This window comes from Falco punctatus (genome assembly GCF_963210335.1).
Source record: "Falco punctatus genome assembly, chromosome: 11".
Classification (NCBI taxonomy): Eukaryota; Metazoa; Chordata; class Aves; order Falconiformes; family Falconidae; genus Falco; species Falco punctatus.
Genome location: NC_137591.1, coordinates 10,448,678 through 10,464,471, shown reverse-complemented (window position 1 = coordinate 10,464,471; position 15,794 = coordinate 10,448,678). Strand labels below are relative to the sequence as shown.

At 43.9% G+C, this 15,794-nt stretch overlaps 1 protein-coding gene across 6 annotated transcripts in view; it reads right to left on the bottom strand.

Moving 5' to 3' along the window:
• The window catches only part of MKNK1 (MAPK interacting serine/threonine kinase 1), a 49,138-nt gene that overhangs the window by 17,242 nt on the left and 16,102 nt on the right, over window positions 1-15,794 (bottom strand). For 4 of the 6 annotated variants that reach the window (XM_080407672.1, XM_080407674.1, XM_080407676.1 and 1 more), the window contains exons 1-4: window positions 7,513-7,610; window positions 6,491-6,555; window positions 5,078-5,147; window positions 2,835-2,932 (exon numbers count right to left, since the gene is read on the bottom strand). The gene's annotated coding sequence lies outside the window, so the exon portion shown is untranslated. Of the gene's footprint in view, window positions 1-2,834; window positions 2,933-5,077; window positions 5,148-6,490; window positions 6,556-7,512; window positions 7,611-15,794 lie in introns of those variants that run through there. The other 2 variants (XM_080407673.1, XM_080407677.1) reach the window with 2 other exon arrangements.

Below are 15,794 nucleotides of genomic sequence, written 5' to 3'. Positions count from 1 at the left end.
TAACTTGGGCTCCAAAACAAGCAGTATTTATGGCATTTAGATATTTTTTCCTGCATTACTAGCTGCAGATATCACAAGGGCTTAGTCAGAGATAACAATTCACTGATGCAAGATAATATGGCAGAAAAAAGAAAAAACACCCACGTACTCTTATGGAAGGCCTAAATAAAAAAATTATTATTATTTATTTATTCTTATGGAAGGCCTAAATAAAATAAAAAATACACCTCCTCTGCTAGAGGCTGCTTCATACAGCTAACCTATCTCCAAAAAGGTTAAATGATTCCACATTATACTCACATGAGCACTTTGCTACACCACCAGTCACATCCTGCCAAGTTGGCCCCAACAGTAAAAAGTCATGGCTCCCAGTTTTTAAGGCAGTAGCAAAGCAGCGCTAAGACATTTTACAGCCAGGAAGATTGCCATGTAAATTCCCAATTAAAGATCCTGCACTACAGGAAAAACTAAATCCCTAGAAATAGAACAATTATGAGGACACCGGTGTGAGAAACTATGGACTAGGGTATTGTTTATTAAGATTTTACCGGTAATGAAAAAAGAGCAAGCCCTGAAAACAATTGACAAGAAAATTTCTGGCAATTCTCCTTTAACAGAGAGCATTTGCAAATAGCAGTTGTTCTGCTCTTCACTGTTTCCAAAGTACTCTTAAAACACAGGAGAAGCACCCAGGCAGAAAATGTTACACAATAATCTACCAATACACCAAATACTTTTTCTTTGCTTCATTGTATTTTTCTTGTCAATATTTGTCAGTAACAGCTATTATGAGTGTCACTTTGAACTCACCTTGCCTGAATATTTAATAAGACAAGTACTATTTTGAAAGCCTTTTCTCATTAACAACTTATTGAAACACTTAAAAATGTATCACTCAGTCTCAAGACAAGGGTAAATCCTCATTTTCAAGACTTAAGTAGAATGTGTTAAGAAATCATCATGATGGATGACATAAGTTCTTAAATACAGCAAGAAATACAAAAGTGTACATTTTACCAATTTATGAAGCAACAGTTTCCTTTCAACTCAAACTGACACACATACAGTTTTGAATTTTAACACAAAGAGAAGGCTAGCCGCTGACAGCGAGTTCCAGCTCTCCCCAATTTCAGTTCAGCCTGCATTAATAGTTATTCAGAGAGAGCTGTCTGCTTGAAGGAAGTGCTTGGTTTCCATAAGGTGTCAAACAAGTCACTTTAACAACCTGACCTTCTGCAAGTCAACAAGTCACACCTAGAGAGATTCTATTCCATTTCAAGTATTACATGGTTTCAGAGCTCCTAACAGAGTAAAAATTAGCAAAAAAACAAGAGACAAATCCTGCATCTTAGCACAGCTGACATATTTCTTCACAACCATCTCCTGCACTCTACCAGTTGGCTACAATATTTACGGTCTGGTGTTTAATAACTGACTACATTATTTCAATTCTCTTTAGTCTGACTCAACTCCTAAATTAGAGAGAGCTGCTTCCTTGAAACCAGGAAGTTCACTAGTCATGTATACAGAAACCAAATTACTGAAAATCTGGTGTTTTCAACCTATAGTCTTGACCAAATTTGCTCTCACACAGGCATGACATGTTTGCTACATTAGATTGTTATTACCCTTCTGGTCTGCTATTTCACATAATTGTGTGGTTCACTTCTGCCAACACAGCTTTTCCTTTAAAGACATCACAGCTTCATTCTCATAATTCACTTTGTTATAATGAACTGGAAGTAACAACTGGATGACAAGAAAACGCCTTTAGCTCAGCCACATGCTTCAGAGGTTTTTCAAGCTTTCAAAGAAATCCCTGTGTTTTCCATGACCATATACCAATCAGTTTCTGATAACACTGAGAGACAGTGTGCCTCAACCGTCCAAGCAATGTTGAGGCATGTTAAATGCTGCATGATTACCTCTGGTGACAAAGACACTGTGGGCTCTTAGGAAGCTCACCCTGCCAGACAGAAAGCTCAGAGACTGGACGAACTGCTCTGGAAGGAAATGACCCATGAACATGTCAGGTCCAAGACGAATGTCTAACTGTTGTCATTTTAAGGTAATTTACAGTGTGGCCTGAAGCGCTGAACCTCTGCTTCCACCAAATCAACTTGTCCACTCACTTCATAACCTATTCTGGCTGAGTACAGGGAGGTGGGAGTAGAACATTACTTGGTGTTCAGTGCAGACTAGCCAAGCCTTTGAGAAAGGGCACTTCTTACATCCTTCTCGACTGTAACAGTCAGCCTGTTCTCTAAGAACTACTGTCTGACTAGCAGTCTGACAAAAGCTGAAGAAATAGGGAACAGTTCAAATTCTGATCTGTCATTCTCCTCCAGTCAAGTTGCTTACAAATTATGTAACCTGGCAAAATCCACACTACAAGCAAAGAGAGCAAGTTTTGTCTTAGCTGCAGTTTTGCTGAAGTCCTGGATTTTAATAGCATCATCATAAATCAATGCTGAGGCAATATTTAACACATGCAACATTCAGAGCTTGCGTGGGAAGGTATAGTTACAGCCCTTCCCATTTGCTATTGAGGCCTCTACAACCATCTTCAAAAGGATGAACAAAAGCACTTATAAGGACAACTTGCAAACAATGCCAAGTGAAGGAGAAAAGGAACAATTGCCGTAAGTTTCACTTCATCTAGATCTTAGATCACCTTTCATCTTGCTTCCTAACACTCCATATACAAACATGCCAAAATCCACTACCTAGATGTAACTCTCCTCTCATTCTAGTCTGCTTCCCAAGCACACATATGTACAGGAAGCTCTTGGAGAACACAGTACATACGCTTCTTTCTATTAAAAAGAAGATACCTTGTTTGTGTGGTTGAATTCAACAGAAGAAAGCAGCTGAAGCAGAGTCCGTGTACTACCACCTGTTTCGAAACAAGTCTTGCTTGAGCCAGGTTGTTCTGCAGCCAAAAATAAACAATCACATTTACATTCAGAAATCACGTAAACTACATTCAGGTAGTACCCAGAGTTTCAAGAGATTTCAAGAACCTGTTGTGCTGGGCTTCATGTGAGCACACAGCAAGAACACAAACCCACATTAAAGACTTTATAACTCTTAACACTGTGTTTTGTATTCTGTACTTATTTCCAGCACACCAGTGATTTCAATTGAAGAGGTGACCCCTTCATTACAGCCTTGCAAAAACAATGGAGGGATTTATGGTGTTCATTACTTCTTGTTGTTATACCATTGGAGCACCATAACAAGTTTAGACATAAAATACAGAATTACTCTTAATGGATAAGGATTATCATACTCCTAACGTAGATCAACACTCTGCCAAGACAGAGCTGCAACTACAGCTATAACAGCACCAAGTTAAAGCATATCTTGAAAACGGTGTTGAAGGCAGCCAAACAGGCTCCAACAGACCAGAAGCATAAGAAATCATTTACCATAGCTGAAAAATCTTCTCCCGAGAATAGGTACCACTAGTACTGAATTCACCCCTAGTGAGCAGCAAACAAGGCAGTGATAGCAAGATGGTGTTACCAAACAAGGTAACACCACAAAGAAAAGAAGAATCAGGAGCCTTAAAATAAAGCCTCCTGTGGATTCACAGAGAGTAGCCACAACCTGAAATTCAACAGATGAAACAAACTCAAAGTTGATGTGGCAGCACAGGATGTTTTCAGACCACTGAGGTAGTATCTAAACAGCTGCAATTACAAAAATATTACTGTCCCACAGATATGGCAAAAGCAAAGACTACTTATTCAGACCGAATAAAAGCCTTCCGAGATCTCTGATGAGGCTTCTCTAAGATTTAAAAATACTATTCTGCCTAACTGAACAACAGGGAAACCAGTCTGCACCTTCTGACCAGCATCCAACTTAGCTGTTGATTTATGCTTATTTTCAAAGCCATTGTTTACTTGTTCAAACAGCTGCCAATAGATTCAATAATTGGATGAGTAAGTCCCTTGATTCCACAAGCAAGACATACTTGTCACTCTCAGACTTCAAATGTAAAAGTGCACGCTCAAAACTCAAAAAAAAGTTAAGCCACTTTAAAGTTCAGACATCCAGTTTTGAACAAAGAAACAAAATGGAAACAGACTTCAGCATAATTTTCCTCCCAACTCAGTTGTTGTTCTTGTACACTCCCTTCTCCAGTAACACTTCGATTCCTGTAGATGTGGCTCATAATGAAACAGGACTCACTCAGCAGATGCTGATTCTGCTAAAACCTGCTAGTTGCAGGAAGCTCAGGATAATCTAGTAAGCTACCTTTATAAAGTGACTACATAGCAATTAATTGTGCTTGTAACATTACACATTAGAAGAAACAAAATTTGAAGAGGAAGGATGCCCAATTCTTTAGGACAGCTCTGCGTCAAAACCAGAGGCAGATTTCAATACTTATTCTGTACTGCATTAAGAATATTAATTTCAAATTGTAAGAAGTGAGTATTCTTACAAACTGTTCGTCTTTACGGTAGTTTGCCATAATTAATTCTCAGCTGTCCAAGTTATCTTCTCATCCCACCTACAAGAAAACTTTTAGTATCATTTAATTCATTAATCTGAATTATCCATGAAGGAAGAGGAACTTAAAAAAATGTTTCAACATCTTCCCAGTAAAATACAGGGGTACTAACATTTTGAAATGAACACCCAAAAGTCCACAGGAAGCACAAGCGGTGTCATTTCATGAAAGAGCAAATCTGAGAAAAATTATTAATTCTGCCTTATCACAGGCAATTATCACAGGCATCACTAACACCTACACAGTTTAACAGCTGACACCATCCTTCCAAAATCCTTCACTCTGTAGAAAAGGTTATAGCAACCTTTTTCTTTACCTCTACAGTTCTGTGACTCCCTTCCACCACCCTTTTAGAAGGCCAGAGGCACCTTATCTACACAAGCTGCAGAGTCTAACTTCTCACACTCTCAGCTAGCCACTGCCCCTGCAATCTAAGCATTGGCGTTCTGAGGTTCCAAGTCAAAATCTCCAGCAACGGGCAAATCTCATTTTGCAGGATAGTATATAAAGTTATTTCAAATAGGTTCCTCCCACCCCAATTTATTACTTCACCTTGATTACTACTGGAGAAGCAGTGAGAACTTTAATTGACAGGAGAGCGCACAGCATTCCTTTCCCTCTCCTGTTGGGAGAAAATAGCATATTTTAGCATACATGCTGTAGACATGAGATCTTCTGCTGAGGTCTGCCTATGTTTACAATGACACACATTTCTTTAAAAGCATTAGTTATCATTCAGAATGTCAGCAACAGAATTGCTATCATCCCCACCGGAAAAACAAAGGCAAACAAGACAAACTTACTTACCTCACCATAAATGAACCAGTAACAACAAGTGAGACAGAAGGTGACTTAAAAAAATAGTCATCTCTTTAATTTTTTGTTCTAGGACAACATGCCTCAGACAGCCACATAGGTGAGAGAACATAAAAGGGTGTATTTCATGGGGCTAACAACTAAGTGTTAACAGTAAGCCTTGTCAGGAATAACATGACATACACACTGGTTATTGCACTAAAGACCATCTGCCCTCCTTCCACATAAAGGAGTACAGCCAAACAAGACATTTCATGCTACTGACCACTGGCAGAAAATTCATTTTTAAGAGTTTCCATCACAGTGCAGTAGGAACTTAGCTGCAAAGTTATTTCAAACTCCAGATCACACATATTCTAAATGAGAGAAGTCCTTGCAACAGTACTTTGACTCAGCTACTCAAGGCTCCTCTAATCCCTAGAGCACTTCTAAATTAAGGAGATATACAAGCCAAGTAAATTGAGGGCCACCTACTAAACAGCAAGCTGCTTACTCTCGTTTATGTCTGACGGCATCAATTCTCAGAAGACTGTCCCTGCATCACCAATTAGCACCTCTAACCCCACTCAACTCCCTTACTAGTTTTCAACTCTAAACCAAGAGAAAAAACTTCTTAGAAGACAACTTTTAATTTCATACAGATGCATGATAAGCATTTCCTGCTCTTGCTCCACACCCCACAAATGACCAGGTAATGACATTTGTCACTGGAAAAAAAAGCTACACAACATACTCCCATATTAGCAAGCTGCTTTTTATGGAGAGGTTAATCAAACTAAACATGTTTTTAAAGTCTGAAACAGGAGTGATTTTTTTCTTCATTTTCACCCCCTCTGTACTTTCAACTCTAAAGTTAACAGTCATTAAACTCCACTGTCCTTTCACATCTGACATCACATAAAATTTGCACCAGTGTTTTAACATTTGTTACTAGGAAGGTACTGGAAAGTGAGAGGAAATTCCTCGTAACAGTAAGTATCTTTTTTGAAAGCATTCAGGAGTACTGATACAGCATACATATTATGAAATAATGTCATAGAATCGTTTAGGTTGGAAAAGACCTTTAAGATCATCGTCAAGAAACTTTCAAGTGTCTAGGTCACCTAAATCCACATTACGTGGAAGGCTGCCAAGAGCAAAAGCAATTACCTTTAGAACAGCAGTGGGAGATGATCAGCTCCATGAGGATATTTTGCCTTGCTTCCATCCAGCACCTGGAAGGCATGAAGAGGAGCTCTGTTTTGAAAAAAAAAAAAAAAAAGAAACCGGCCAAACTGTAGTTCTTCAAAGTTATCAGGCTATAAGCCAATTTTTCCAAGCTAATCATGGGGCGTAAGTTTGTATGACAGCCTTTTATAAACAGTAAACTCACAAGAGGGGAAAAAAGAAATCTAGAGAGTGGTTTACTTTTAGACAAATCTGACACTTCACAAACTAACGGCAGCGGTGTCATAGTTTTTGGCTACCACAGGCACTGCTGCAGCCAGCGGCCGAGCTGCCACCTTGCGCTGGCTTCTCCCCCTGGGCTGCCTCAGAAGGTCACCCGGGTCAGGCTAACGGACAGGGCAGAGGCGAAGCAGAGATTAAACCTCGACAGATTTTCAGTGGTCCCAAGGGTTCACAGGTCTCATCGGGTTTTTGACAGATGTAAAAAAAAGAACCAAAAGATGCATGATCAAATCCAGGAGCAGGTTGATTCGCCTTGGCCCGCTCTTTTTCCACTCCAGCAATACCCTTAACAGAAAGCTGCCTCACAGGAGTTCACAGACTTACCACACTTTATTAAAAACCGCGCTACGTGTGCGATACAGCGGCTCAGGCCTTCGGGGAATGAACGACCCCCTGCACAGGGAACTCCCACGTCCTCCGGAGCGGGCCCCGAGCCCCGACGGTGCCGGCCGGCGGGCTGCAGGCATCTTACCGACCCGCAGCTGTCCCCAGCCACCGGCACCACCCCACAGCCGGGGCTGCCGCCGCTCAGCTGCTTCTTCCTCCGCAAGCCCCGCGCCTGACAGGGGTCCCGGCAAGCCCCGGTGACAAGCCCCGCGCTCGCAGCCGGGGGAGCCCTGCGGCTCTTGCAGGCACGGAGCGCTGCCCCTCAGGGCTGCCCTCCCGCAGCTCCCCTCAAGAGGCCGGGCAGCCGAGCCTCGCCGCCGCCCCCCCGCCCTCACCTCCATGGCGGCCGCCGGCGTCCCTCGGCGGGGGCGGCACCGCGCCGCCGGCCGCCCGCCCCGCGCTCCGGTGTGCGGAGGGATGGGGCCGCCCCGCCCCTTGAGCGCGCCCGCGCCTGGCGCGCATGCGGTGAGCCCGCCCCCGGGTCGCGGCGCACAGGGCGCGCAGGCGCAGTGCGGGTGGGCGGGGCGCGCACAGGCGCGGGGCGGCGGCGAGGGGTCTCCCCCGAGGCGGCGGGGAAGCAGGCGTTAGGGGGGCAGCTGGGCACGGGCACTGCTCCCCCAGCTAGGCTGGCAGTTTAGTCTTCTTCCCAGAAGAGGGATATGCACCTGGCCGTGTCCCCGGTAGCGGCAGCAGGACACAGGGCCCCTCAGGGTGGGAGGGCTGTGTGGGGACCCTCTTGTGGTGGCCTGAGGTGGAGCAGCAGGTGGCTGCCATCTTGTACTGCACCCCCCATCCCTCTGCAGGGTTGCCAAGAAGCGCTTGTGGAAGAATGACACTAATTAACAAACAAAATGCAGCACATGCAGTTCAGATAATACCTCAGCAGTCAAGACCCTAATGAGTTAAAAAGTCCAGTAAGACTTTTAACACCTGCACCGAGTACTGTCTCTCACAAAACGTAGAGCACGGGAGGGGTGATGAGGGTAACTTTTGAGAAGCCTTTTTATTCAGGATAATTCTTTCTGTCTCAGCTTTACGAGTTGATACTGCACTGTCTGTAATACCAGCAGTCTAGTAGATCCGTTGGAAGATCATTTCCTTGCCTGCTTTCTCTGCTGCCTGCACTCCCTGCAAGTGTTTTGCATGAGCCAGTGATTTTTCACAGGTTTCCATTTGGCCTCGGGATCAACTTAGTGCTGATGTACCTCAGCAGCTGCTCAGGTGACAAGGGGAAAGTGTCCCCTGCCTTTGTCCCTCAGAGCAGGTTGCTAATGGCAGTGGGGTTTGGAGACTTTCAGTAAGCCGGGTGCGCCTTCAAGCAGGCCAGACTAAGAGCAGAAAGAAAAAAATAGTAACAACCAAGAAGCTGGGTATAAGCCTATGGAGGCACAGCATGAAAACCCTACCCTGGGATGAAACACCTAAAGGACTCCGAGAAGGCAGTGCTGTACACCTGACCTGCTGCTTCTCCTCCATGGTGAATCTGTATCCCAGCCTTGCTTGCTCCTCCCCACTTTGGGATAAATCACAGTCCTTCTACATTAGGATGCATTTTCTCATTTTTCCCACGGTGTCTTGAATAATTTAGATAGCAGCCTTATTTCCTGCAGCTACTTCCTTACCTCTGCAGAACAGCTGCCCCTTTTTTATCTGGCAGTGAAAGATAAGTCTCCTTCTTTGTGGCCACTACAGTTACAGATGAGGGGCAGCAGTGTAAGAGCAGTGGGGCAAAGACAAATACACTACTTACATATTTTTTAAAATCCTTTAAAATTATTACTACCAAACAAGGCTTTAAATTTTGCCAGATTTAATTGGTTGTATTGCCTGTAAATATATTTGACTGGAAAAAAAATCAGGTTTTCTTCTCAGCAGAGGCACAAGGCACACACTATCCCCAAGAGCTGCAAGAGACTAATTCACTAATAGCAGAAATCTTACTTTGGAGATTGCAGATGAGTCCTTTCTTTTAGTTTTACAAAAAGCAGCTCTGACCTAATTCTTGGATGTTAAAAAGGCTCGGGAAGAGACAGTTATCAGTGCTATTTTGCATCGTAAGGCTGAGCAGGAAGGTCAATTCATTTGCAGAGAAGTATCCCTGCAAAGAAATAGTTCTTTTCCATATCAACTCAGATTGACATTTGATAAGGTTATTCTCAGCCTCGGTGACGTTTCGGTTCTCCACTTATTTTAGTAGGCTAAATGAAAAGATGTAAACTTGGTAAATTTGGAGTTTGTACCAAAAAAAAATTAATACGGTAAATTGAAATCAAGTCCAACAAGAACTCCTGTGAGCTACTACTCCCTACCTCATTTGTGACATAGTATCTTCTCCATAAGGATTTCAAACATCACTGGAGATACTAGCTTTGCTAGGAAGTGGGACATGTTGATGCCTAGAGACTGCAAGCTTTGCTGCACTCTGTGTGTGTGCGCAGCTTGCACTGTATGGCTACAGATACCAGATAGACAATGGGAAACTTTGAAGCGGAATCTGAATATGTCTGGAAAAATCAAAGCAAATTGCAAGTTATCAAGTTAGCAGGACTTTTAGCAGTCTCATTATATAGATGTTCTAACTCATTTTATTTTGCATTTGTGAGGATTTGGGCATTTGCACACACTGTTACCACATCTCAACTGGGAGATGGTAACTGCCACATGGTAAAGCGCCTGTAGGACTGTGGATGGCAAAGAGATATATAGTTCTTCCCACCCCCCGAGCACCAGAAACCATCTCCAAGTTTCCATGGAGGGAGAACAACCTCTTTTAGTTATACTGGCCCAAAACTTTCAACTCTTCTGCCACATACAGGGTCAATAACTTGTTGATAACAGTGTTTTTCACCCAAAGCTGTTTAATTCTGCCAGTGTTGGCTATTGTTAAAATGGCTCAAGAGAAACACCAAAGTCAGTTTAGTTTAGTGAATTACAGCTTTAACCCATGAGCATTCCAGGACTGTATGGTTTCAGTCTGGACATGCAGCTTGGTACCCACAATACTAAAAGCCACAGTCTCAGCAAATATAAAGCAAGTTAAGACATATGCTACCTGCTCTTGCTGTCTTCTCTGCCAAGGGGGCAGGAAGATGCATCACAGTTTGAGAGCTACCAATTCCTCACCTGGGTTCAAAGGAAACAGCCCAGAAGCAGAGCAGTGCCTGAGACAGCTGAAGCCTGCAGGTCCCAGTACAGGATGAGGTTACTGAACATCAATGGTATCTTTGTGGTATCTTCTCCCAGGATGAAAGTGTGCTTTGTTCTTTCAGCCAGGCTGGCATGGAAGAGCATGTCCTATAAACAGCAGAAGTATTGAAGCCTGCTTTCCTAGGGATGCACTTATGTGTGCATGTTAGTGCAGCACTCTGATGTCTAACAAGGTGCAAGCCCAGGTAAAGTTTCTCCACAGCGAAGCCATTCACAGCAGCTCTTCCCCATGTGAATGGTGGCCTATCCAGATGGAGGATTCTTCTGTTTCCCTCTTCCCTCAGGGAGAGCTTTAGTAGTCTTTGCTCTCCCCTAGCTGCCCACCTATTTCCACACCACATTGAAATTTTTTATCCTTGAAGGTTCAGGTCTTAGGTCTGAACATCTGTCCCACTTGAACGGAAGTAAGAGGTGGTCTGCAAGAATAGCTCAGATCCATGCAAGCGCATTTCAGACTCTCAACATCTAGGACTGTATCAAGTTCAAGGGAGATCATCTTAAATTTTTGTAGCATGTTTTCAAATTGAATTAATTATGGTTTTTAATTCCCATCCGTTGCTTTTTGTTACACCTTTCTCCCATAGGTTAAAAGGCTCTTACACAACACAGCATCTTCTGCCTGTGAAAGTAGGCATCCACTCTCAAAGCAAGATGTATGTACCTGAATCCTTGTTTTTCTGTCCCTTTTGTGGCTTGCAAGATAACCCAGCTGCACAACCCGCATAGCCAGAGGACAAAGCTTAAGTTTCAATATAGCCTGTTACAAAGCACGAGAAAAAAGAAAAAATATTTTTATTTTCATTTGTTGTTTTTAATAGAATAAGCATGGCATTTCTAGGAAATGGTTATGCTAATATTTCAGGGTGAAGTCCCATGAAAAGTGAAGAAGGAACCACCTCCTCAAACAGTATAACTGGTTTATTAACCACAGTAAAGAGAGTAGTTCTTCCACATGACTTTTCCTTTCATTTTTTAATAGCTTTTCAAGTACCTGTCCGCTTTTTACCCATGCAGCACACAGCAGAGAAGATAAGGAGCCATCTATGCTGGCTGTTAGGCAAATAAGAAGTAATTACCAGAGCTAGTTTTGATTTAGCAGCATTACAATTGGATCACAGTACTTTGGCCTATGTTTTACTACTAAAATGATTTCGAGCCTCGACTAGAATTATTCCTCTCTTATCTCTCCACAGCCAAGCACCTAAATCTATATTTAAGCACCTGCAATCTAGTCTGATTTTCAGGACACAGAGCATGTACTGTTCCCTGTGCTGTTCAAGGAATTTGTACAGGCTCAGTTTCTCTGAAAATTATACTTCTCATTTAGGTGATTAAACCCAGAGACAGGCTTATGCAATCACATGTGCCAAGATCAAGCTTCTGTGTCATTCTTTTGTTGTGAATGTCCCTTCTCCACCCCTCAAAAAATAAAAGAGAAAGTGCTGTTTCTTTCAGGAAACCTTATGATTCATGTGTAGTGTTATGGGTAGCGTGAGATATCTCTACCCCTAGAGACCATGTTTCAGTGTCACATCTGGCACAGTGGTTCACAGCAGGGGACATGGAAAAGTTCTCAAAATGGACATTGAAAATGCCCATACGGATGTGAATGCCAGGGTGAAACCTGCTTGTTCTGGAGCCAGGCCCATGAGGAGCACTCACACCCTCACACAGTGCCACCCAGCTGCCCACTGGGACAGAGATTCTGAAGTGACTCTGTTGAATGAAAGCCCAAGTAACACGTGACCTGGAAAATGTGTAGTCCGCTGGAGACCAACAAACCAAACCTACTAGAAACAAGCAGAAAAATGCTTGTGTCCACTGTACAAGCTGATCATCAGAGGCTTTTACTGCATCCCCCATCTACCCAAAACAGCTGTTCAGCAGCAGTGACTCTACCAGCCTAGATTGCTTTCCATCCTCAACAGTTCCTCGCTTTTCTGCCAGAGTCAGCAGGACCCATTACAGATGCTTCCAGTCCATTTCCTATGGTGTCCTGCTTAGAAGAGCAAGGGGAAATGCAGACTGCGTGCTATCCCAAATGCTAAGCCCCTGGACAGCCACTGGAGGCACATGGGGCTGTGTCCAACTAGTCTGACTTGTATTACAACTTGGTATTGATTATTTAGCTTGTGTCTGTGCCATCATTGTCAATGTGACATGGACAAGAGGGGTGAGATCTGGTGATGTTACATGTGGTGTTTTGATGATCTATTCTTATTAAAATGAACAGGGCTAAGATGTCTCATGCCCTTGGGTTCCTCAGGCTATTACCCAGATGAGTAACAACCTCTTTGCTAAAGTTCTGTATGTCGCAGTTTCATCCTGTGATACTCCGCATGCTACATCTATCTGTGCTTTCTAGAGGTTTAGACAGTATTTGTACATGGACAAAACAAAAGTCTTGGGGCCAAAGTTGAGCAAAACTCTCAGAAAGTTCATTTGACAGGCAAGGGTTGATATCCTCATCCTACCCAACTGGGTTTGAGATGTGAGAGGTGTTGCTGTACAAGTGATTTCCACCAGAGAGGGAGGCTTCTCAGTCTTCTGTTACATGCTTATGCAGAAGAGGCTTTTTTAATCCTCCTATTGTTATGCACTGGCTACAAGATAGTATAATATTAGAATGTTTGTGAGTTTGAATGACTTTGGAAGTCATAGTACAAAAAGGGTGTCTTGGGAAGGAAACTGTTGTAACTGCTAGAAACAGAAGTGGGAAGATGATTTTCCTTCTAAGTGGCGACATTTTCAAATGCAGCATCCCAGTTTCATTTCACTGCATTCCTGTTCTGCTTAGGTATTTATTTTTGCATCAGAGAGCAGTAATATAGAGCAGATTGCAAAGTCAAGCAAGAAGGACTTAGACAAGATGCTGGGGCTCCTGCTTCCAGCACAGAGAAGACATTAGCTGTGTTCCTAACAAGGCCAGTTATGGGTTAGAGAAGCAATCCAAGGACTGAAAGAAAACAAATCCTCAGAAATGAGCACAGTCACCAAAACAGCAGAACATTTTGCCACAGTATTAGAAATAAAGGCCTTCCATAACATTACCTCCACCTATATGTAGCTATAAAAACCAGCACATCCACTCAGCTAGTTTAGGCTGGGACCGAGACCTTGTGTACATCGCAACCCTTATTCCTCCCAGTGCACGTAAGTGTGGTGAATACTTGCACTACTGGAAGACTGCAAGATGAGTAAGACCCAAGGGAGGGAGACCATGAGTGTGGTGCTGGTCCTGGCCTCCAGCCCGGGACACCTACAGCAAGTTGCCCCGAGACCGCCAGCTCTTACCTATGCTCACCTGACAGCCACATGAATGGATGGCAAAATGCTTACCTCACTCTGTCATCAGGGCATAGCCCAAAGCAATTGATAACTTGCCCAGTGGATATAAAATATTGAATGACAAAGAAGACATCTGTTCCAGAGTGGCAAATCCCAGGTGGTACAGCTTCTTTAAAGTTAATAATAAAATAGCTGCTGGAGGATTACGCAAATGATGGTGAAGCTTCTCCTTCTAACACAGGCTGAAGAATCATACAAGTTGATGAATCCTGAAAATATGGATCCGCTTCCTGCCCTTCATGATTATTGTTCTCAGCAGGAGGATGTACAATGCATACCACCACCTGCTGGGTATGGAGTAGGTACCCCAGCAGCCAGCACATGGACCCAGCTGTTCTGCAAGAGAAGCCTTACAGGCCAGGGTTCCTGCAAAGTCCCAAACTTCTTTCAAGTTTTCCACCAAAACACATGATTTGGGAGAACAAGTGCCAGATACTTTTAAGAAGCAGCAGTCACGGAACTGTTGTATTCACTTAGGATCCAACGGCTATAATCTCAACACTGCTATCCCAGTTATCCGTGTTGCTGCCAAGGAACCTGTGGCTGACCCCAGTGGTGACCCAGCCTGGATGGGGGAAAGCTTGGGTGAGCTCAGACATTGAAAAAGGTTGAAGACCCTGGGGCTTTCTGGCCAGCATTGAGCAACTACACAGGTAGTGAGTCCTGCCCTATGGGTGTCAGTAGCAGATGTCATCACCTGGTATTTCAAAGCATCAGAGTAAGGTGCCTTACCGGAGCTGAATGGATTTTGTTGCACTGAGACCTTCAAGGAATTTGTGGGCAGACCATGCTTTTGTTTCCCCCACAGCCACCTCTCCAGAAAGAGACCCTGTCATGTAAGAGCCCGCATTTGCTGTTGCTGTTTTCTACATCCATGCAGACACGCAGCAGTCGCACACACACTGCTGGCATTTCAGCTCTGACTCAGGGTCTCTTTTCAGCAGGGAGCTGAATGCCACACTCCTGATTAGAGGTTTTCTCGACACTTATGAGTCATTTGTCCTTCCCTGACCTTCGTGAGGGAATCTGGCTGACTGGGCTGCATTAGCAAAGCCATCAGCCTCTAGAAAGTAAAAGCTGCACGCATTCAAGGAAAAAACTCTTGCTTCTAGTTGTGAAACTCTCTGCTAGAATCAGCATTTAAGCCTACCACCATTAAAGTAATCAAGGAGTGGATCTGGTACTATTAACCCATCTCACCCCTTTCTGATCCCAAATGGATTCATGGTCATCGCCCAATACGAACAGATTTGTAACCCTTGGACACAACAGCATCACCTTGGCTCAGTTTTCTCTCCTCCCAAGTCTTCTCTTAGATTTTACAAGCTTTCACCAAGAGACGAGGAATATCTCAGACCAGATCATGTCATGGTTATTGGTGAGCATTCAGCCAGGACTGTCCAGCCTTAGCATGGGCAGGCTTAAACCCAGGAGCCACCACTCAGACCAGCGAACCCCAACCACCACCTCGCAGCCCAGCCCAGCCCTACTGGGCTGCCAATGGGGCTGCTGCCAGGGCAGGTCAGCCTTGACCCCTGCCTATGCCCAGCCAAGGGCAGTACGCTTCACTGGCCAAGCCCAAACCCTCTCCATATCCCATCCTTGTGGCACTGGGATAGGAGACATTATGCTCCACAAAGCCCTTTTTTCACCCATCCAAGGCTATTCCTAAATTCTTCAATGTCTGCAGACATTGCATAGCACAGTGTCTCTCCCATGCCAGCCTCTATCTGATGTGGTGACTGGCACCACAGCCTTTTATTTGGTCTCAAAGGACAAGGTGGCTGCAGAGAAGGAAAATAAAATCCTGGCAATAGCACATCTCCCCTTCATCAGGAGAACCCAGGGGTTTTGCGAAGAGGCAAATGAGTCCCAGGCACCTGGCAGCCATCTGAGCAGATGAGTCATTTGGGGAACTTGGGTTAACAAGAGCTACATGCATATGTAATGCATCTCAGGGTTTCTGCCTGCTTTCAGATTGTGCAGGGATGTTTGTGGAAGCTCTGGGGATGTTGAAGACTCATAGGCACCCTTGAGACTCCTGAAGGGAGAAGTTTGACTT